General features: G+C 45.7%; 1 protein-coding gene across 14 annotated transcripts in view; it reads left to right on the top strand.

Moving 5' to 3' along the window:
• Positions 1–7,287, top strand: part of CENPJ (centromere protein J) — a 45,821-nt gene continuing 38,534 nt past the window's right edge. For 11 of the 14 annotated variants that reach the window (XR_010150304.1, XR_010150307.1, XR_010150305.1 and 8 more), the window contains exon 1: positions 5,620–6,085. The gene's annotated coding sequence lies outside the window, so the exon portion shown is untranslated. Of the gene's footprint in view, positions 33–462; positions 497–831; positions 879–2,963; positions 3,011–3,982; positions 4,035–5,619; positions 6,086–7,287 lie in introns of those variants that run through there. The other 3 variants (XR_010150306.1, XM_063791869.1, XM_009426659.5) reach the window with 2 other exon arrangements.

The raw sequence follows: 7,287 nt of genomic DNA, 5'->3' as shown, positions 1-7,287 counted from the left end.
ACAGACCCATTAGGTTTCCAGGATCTTTTGTTGTAAGTCCAATACACCAGCAATAGATTTAACTATATCAAAATGCCAAGATTAAAAAAACGTCTCTTTGCACCCAACACTGTTGTTAGAATCTTCTTTACTGGCCAGGTGTGGTGGTTCACGCATGTAATCCCAGCACTTTGGGAGGCCGAGGTGGGCAGATCACCTGAGGTCAGGAATTCGAGACCAGCCTGACCAACATGGAGAAATCCTATCTCTACTAAAAATACAAAATTAGCCAGGCATAGTGGTGTGTGCCTGTAGTCCCAGCTACTCAGGAGGCTGAGGCAGGAGAATCACTTGAACTCGGGAGGTGGAGGCTGCAGTGAGCCAAGATCACGCCACTGGACACCAGCCTGGGCAACAAGAGTGAAACTCCGTCTCAAAAATAAGAAACTTCTTTACTGAAGTAATTCTAGAAATCTGTTTCAGGCCTTGGTGAAGAACTCCTTCACTCTTCCTGCAGGTAAAGGAGGGTGTGGTTTTTCTTGGGTTTGTCTAGAGGCCAGACACATGCATCTCTCCAACCTGCTGGAGTTCCCCTTTCTAGCCTGGATCACCTGGGCTTGGGGATCTGCCAGGTCTGTCCTGCAGACTCTGGCTGAGCAACAGATGAAAGGAGTACTCAGACACAGGTATGCAGTGTTTAAGAGCAGCTAGGGGACTGCTGGGCACTAGTGGCTGAAGAGTGAGTAGTCTTGAACAGCTGGAGCTGCCTGTTTTTATTCAGTACAGACATAATGCTGAAAGCCTGGAGGAAACACAATCTGCAGGTAAGTAACATTATTGTTCCCCCTTCAGGGAAGGGGTCACGTGTGTGAATGATCAACGGTCAGCTCCTGGTCAACGTAAGTAAACAAGCCTGTTGTTAGTATTTGATTTAACCTTTTGAGGTCTTACTGACTGGGATATTAGTATATATCCAAGATATTTCCAAGGAGAGGACATCTGTACCTTTTCAGGTGCTATGATTAAGACTGTTAACTGTGTATTCTTTTTGACAGAGGCATATAAATTCAGAAGTATTGGCTCCGTTGGGGCTGCCAGTAAGATGTCATCCATATAATGGATTATCTTGCAATTAGGAAATTCTTTTCTACTGGGGAGCAAAGCCTGATTTACACGATACTGACACATGGTAGGACTGTTCAGCATCCCTTGAGGAAGTACTTTCCAGTGAAATCGGGGAGCTGGGCCTTCATTATTGATAGCTGGTATTGTAAACGTAAATTTTTCTCTGTCCTGTTTTGCAAGGAGAATAGTATGAAAGCAGTCTTTTAAGTCAATAATGACTTAAAACTCGAGGAACCACTGTGGGGGAAGGGAGCCCCTGTGGAAGGGGCCCCATAGGTTGCAAATTAGCATTGATAGCCTGTAAGTCATGCAGAAGTCTCCATTTACCAGACTTTATGGGAATGACAAAAAATGGGTGAATTCCAAGGGCTGTCTGCTGGTTCTATATGGCTGGCTTTTAATTGTTCCTCAATTAATTCATGGGTTTGTTGTAATTTCTCTCCCTTTAAAGGTCACCGTTCTACCCAGATTGGATCTTGAGACAGCCATGTCAGGGGTAGGGGAGGACTTACAACAGTGGCCAGTATTAGAAAGGGCTCTGCATAGTGACCCCCCCCATTGGGCTAATAAGGTCCCATTCCCAAAGATGAACAGGGATGGGCATGATTAGAGGTTGTATAGTTGCTTTTCTTCCGTCCAAATCACGACTTTAGAGGGCGTGCACTCTGCTTGGCTGTGTGCACTTCTCCAATGCCGACAATTTTCCGTTTCTGAGTAACCCATATGTTTTACCCGGCCAATTGATTCTGGTTGGCTTGTCGTTCACACAACTCATCATATTCTGCCGTCCAGAGGAGGTATTGACTGGCCTCTAAAGTTGTTTGAGCTAGCACTGACCAGTCCCATGGGATCATAAGGAAGTTGTCTGCTATGGCCTCAATTAATCCTTTTGTAGATGGGCTAGCAGCTCTGTTTTCTCTAATGCTTTTTCTTATCTCTTTATAGGTGTTGAAAGTGATGGGCTCATATACCTGATTGCCATGTTGATCTTGCATCACAGGGCAGGCCAAGAGCTCCCCTTCTAATGCCACTTGCCTAAGACAGGGTCCCATAACTGTAGTGTATCCCTTGTCTTTTTTTCCAATTTATTGGAGGAGGGGGCTCAGGGAAACTCTGTCTCCTCTGTGGCAACTTTACCTAGTAACAGTGGGGCTAAGGGAGGAGGAGGCGGTCAGGTAGGTGGATGGTTCCTCTTCCCTTTCCTTTTTAGGCTCTTTTGTGTAGAGCGGGGCCAAAGCAGCCCTGATTAAGGCCCATAACGTTAAAGATGTTACTGGGACCCATTGCCCTTGTGCATGATGTCATTTAAGATTTCCCCTCACTTGCTCCCAGAACTCTTGGTCTAACGTGCCTTCTGGGAACCATGGGTTATTGAAAACAACAGTTTGCATTAGGCCCCTTAACTGAGCCTCCGAGACCCAGGCTCTGCTAGCTTTAAGCAGCTGTTTCAATACTTACATATAGTGTTGCTGTTGAGCTGATAACTGTTGTCCCATGATGAAACCCTAGGTTGAAAATTCCCTCAAACTTGGAAATCCCGAGTGGGCACCAATTACTTACTTCCCGCACAGTCTCTTCACCTCATTTTTGGGGTTCCATCGTGATCTGTTGCAGCATTCCTCACACAGGGCACCAGTTGCTGGGTCTGTCCCACAGACCCTGGCTGGACGATGGATGAAACGAGTACTCAGACGCAGGTATGCAGTGTAAGAGCAGCTAGGGGACTGCTTGGCACTAGCAGCCAAAGAGTGAGCAGGCAAACAGCTGGAGCTGCTTGCTTTTATTCAGTATAGACATAATGCTGAAAGCCTGGAGCAAAAACAATCTGTGGGTAATTAACATTATTGTTCCCCTTTCAGGGAACGGGTCACACATGTGGATGATCAAAGGTCAGCTCCTGGTCAATGTAAGTAAACAAGCCTATTTATGATAAATTCCCCTATGCTTCCTGGTACCTACTCCTTGCCCTCTGCCTCAGGGTCAGAAAACAGCTGCCTTCAGCTTATTCTCCCTGGAGGCTATGCAGAGGCTTCCGACTTTTCAGAAGGTCTGCTCCTTTCCCTATAGTTTCTCCCACCACTCTGACTGATCTACAGGAATCATTCCTTGGCCAGGCTAGCCCTGATGTCCTCCCCCACTTTTTTTCTTTTTAAGAGTTGGCAGTTTCACTCTGTTGCCCTGGCTGTAGTCTAGTGGTGTGATCATAACCTTCAACTCCTGGGCTGAAGTGATCCTCCTGCCTCAGCCTCCCAAGTATGTAGGGCTACAGGTGCACACCATCATACCTGGCTAACGTTCAAACATCTAGGCTCAAATTATCCACTTCAGTCTCCCAAAGTGCTGGGATTACAGGTGTGAGCCACTGCACCTGACATGTCCTCTCTGGATAGAGTGGACACTTGCTACCATCAGACCAGCAATGAAAAGCTGTCAACTCTTTGTCACTCAGATCAACTTTGATTAAAAGAATTATTACCAGCCAAGCACAGTGGCTCATGCCTGTAATTCCAGCACTTTCAGAGGCCAAGGTGGGAGGACTGCTTGAGCCTAGGAGTTAGAGACCAGCCTGGGCAACAGAGTGAGACCCCTGTCTCCAAAAAAATAAATAATGAAAAAGAATTATTTCCAAATAATTTGGGAATACAATAAGTATTATTCTGTATCTGGCACAGCATTTGACAAGACCCACAGAGCTAGGCTTTGGTAGACAAGAGTTCACCAACAGTTAAATTCTTGATAAAGATGAAAACACCTCCTGTTCATTGACTTTTTACTATGTGGAGGTTTTATGCTACTTTTTCATACATAGTCTTTCTTTTAATGTAATCTTCTTGACAGTCCTATGAAGGTCTCATTATTATCCACCCCTGTTTTGCAGATGAGAAGACTGGTTTCAGAAAAGTTGAGTGCTGAAGACTACAAAGCTGTTTGTAAGTTATCAAGCTAGGATTTGATCCCAGGTCTGCCTGATAAATCCTGGACTCTTAACCATGACATAGGAGTGCCCTCTTGACTCCTATGATGGCATAAAGAATTGTAACAGAACGGGTAATCTGGCATTAAAACCCCTGTGCCACAACCGTTAGTCTAATTTTTCTCTACAGCACCATCTGAAGATGCAACAAGGATAGGAACCACTGATAAGGTAGAACCTTTTATTGTCTGGCAGAGTAGAAGATGGAAGTTCCTCCCCACTAGCCTTTCCACCTTGTAATGGATTTGAACCCTTGAAGCTCAGTGGGCAGTTTTGAGAATTACATGGGCTACAGGTGAAAACTTACACATTATAACCTTAATTTAACAGCCAGTTAAGACTTGAGTGTGGTACAAGATTCATTTATTTATTCAATCAACAAACAATGTGGCACTACATACTATATTAAAATAAAAACATACGAATAAAATATAGGCACAAAAATAGAGGATATTGTGACTATCCTTAAAGATACACATTTTAGGAAGAATGATGAGAGTTTTGGGCATGCTTTCAAGCCAAAGGGCTATCATAAATGAAAAGGAAGATTGTTTGGGTCCTTGTCTGGCATCTTTAGTTGTGTGATCTCGGAAGTCTCGGGCTTTAGCTTCCTCATCCACAGTGAAAATTAAAAAGAAAAATTGGGCCGGGTGCAGTGGCTCACGCCTGTAATTCCAGCACCTTGGGAGGCCGAGGCGGGCGGATCACGAGGTCAGAAGATCAAGACCATCCTGGCTAACACGGTGAAACCCCTTCTCTACTAAAAATTAAAAAAAAAAAAATTAGCCAGGCGTGGTGGCGGGCGCCTGTAATCCCAGCTACTCGGGAGGCTGAGGTAGGAGAATGGCGTGAACCCGGGAGGCAGAGCTTGCAGTGGGCGGAGATCACGCCACTGTACTCCAGCCTGGGCAACAGAGCGAGACTCCATCTCAAAAAATAAAAATAAAAAAAAGAAAAATTGAAAAAAGAAGCAAAACCGAAATCTTGATTTAGAGAAGTAGACTCTTTTTGAAGTAGAAAGCAAAACAAATTTTGGAGGACCAAATTTCTGTGAAATATTTTTGTCTTTAGCAGTCGTTTGTTTCAGTTATAACGGTTATAAATGGCACTTCATTTGATTTCTTTAAACATTTTACTTGGCCTGCTGTTTAATCAGACACGGAAGCCAGGTATGTAGAACTGTGGTAACTCACGGTGCTGTAACTTTCTAGATTAAAGGGCCGTGGCAGTTAAAACGAAACAAAACAAAAAAAATTTCTTGAATTCTGCACTGTCAGTATTCAAACTAGTTTCAGAATCTAATGGACACACTCTGCCAAACCACCGATTAGCCATTTGAGGAGAGATGAAAGATGCCTACTTTTGGAGTGAATTCTCATAGGGTTATTTTCGTCTTACGAAATGGTGTAGCGGACTGCCCTTTTTCTCCTTTACTAAGTCACCTCAGCCAAAGCGGAAAACAAAGAAACCAAATCAAACCAAAAAAACGACAAAATAGACCGTACTCAAATAGAAAAACAAAACAAAACCCAAAACACCTCCTTAAAGCGTCGGTTGGGCTCTATGTTAACTTTGAGTCTCCGTGCTCCCTGCTTTGCTGGGAACACGGAGATCCATCGCTCCGTTAGGCGCTCCCTTTAATTTTCTAAGTGTGGGAGCCTGGGGCGACGTCCACCACGGAAGGTCTCTCCCGGAAACGGTTTTCCGCCCCGCCACGCCGCCCGCCTACGTCGACCACTGGCCCGCTGCTGGTCGGAAGGCGGCGCGCAGTCCATCCCCCGCCGGGCAACGCCCGTCGCTGTGGCGTCACTGGGAGTTGTAGTTTCACTGGGCTCAGCGGTGCCTGCGCTTTAGGGCAGACGCGCGGGCGAGATCCTCACTTCCCACAGGACCTCGGGACGGGGGCGGGGCTCCGACAGAGGCGGCGATTGTGGCGGCTCATTTGTAAATGCTGCGGAGATTCAGGCGTCGGTTCGTGCTGCTGAGCTGCCCAGGCTTCACGGAGCGGTAATTTGTGGGCGAAAAGAGCGGAGGAGCTCTTTGTCCGCCGCCCTGCGCCGGAGATGGACGGCGGTGGGCGGGCAGGACTCTGCTCGGACCTCGGGGTTGGCTCGGCGGGGCGAGGAGGGAGTGGGGCGCTGGGGCGCGCTCAGGCCCACGGGCGCGCTGAGGCCCACGGCAGTTCAGTGGCTTCGTTCATTCGCGCTGCTTTGTTCTTCGCAGAGCTGGGGAAGCCGGCCTCTCTGGGGTGTCTGTCTGTCTGTCCTGGCTGTGGCGGAACTTGAGTTCCTGTGGGCAGCGCGGCAGCCGCAGTCCGCTGGAGCAGGGTGGTGAAGTAGCGTTGCTGGCTGTCCTAAGGGCCGGTCTTGCCCCAGCTTTGTCAAGGGCTTCTCTCTTGAAGCTTCGTGTGGATTCATGGCTTTCAAGAACGTGTTGTATTTTAGGGGACTGCTAAATCACTTCCCAGACCAACTAGTTACTTTTCACGGTCTAAGAGTGGCTTTGAATTTGCTGTTTGTATCCACTCTCCTCCCTCACCGTGCAGAGAATTTATCTTTTTTTCAATACTGCTTTAAAGAATGTTTACATAGCACTTTCTGGAGATTTCAAGGCTGTCAATTTGTTACATTTTTTAAAAGTTTTATTGAGGTATAATTGCTATACAATAAAAATGGCACATGTTTAAATGCATTCCATTTGATGAGTTTGACATACACGTGCACCCGTGTCCTTCAGATTTTGATATCTGTAAAGTCTGAGTCCACATACTAATCCTATCTCGGCATATATATTATCAATGCTCCCTTTACCAAGACCTCAGTATCAATAATAAGTAGCAGGTTCTGGTGACGCTTTTTTTATACTTCATGCTGACATTAAATATATTTTTAGAATCGCGGTCATGAAATTGAAGGTATAGAAGGTGTGTTTGGTGGGGAGTTGGAGGAGGAGATGCAAAAGTCTGGCTGCTGCATCCCAAGGCTGCTTGCACTTGTCAGTTTAGTAGGGAATTTTTCTAGTTTTCCATATTATGAAATGACCTTGTACTTTGTCTCCCTTCTGAATTTGGATTTCGAAAGATTTTCTGCTAAGGTCATTGAAATTAAGCAAAGTTACGTGGTTGATTTTGAAAAAAAAAAAAAGTCATTACTTTTTTAGATTGGTTTCCTACTGAAAAACAATTTGCTTAGAAAAAGTTTTTACATATT

This window comes from Pan troglodytes, chromosome 14, assembly GCF_028858775.2.
Source record: "Pan troglodytes isolate AG18354 chromosome 14, NHGRI_mPanTro3-v2.0_pri, whole genome shotgun sequence".
NCBI lineage: Eukaryota > Metazoa > Chordata > Mammalia > Primates > Hominidae > Pan > Pan troglodytes.
The sequence above is the reverse complement of the archived record's forward strand: the minus strand, read 5'-3'. Positions and strand labels throughout refer to the sequence as shown.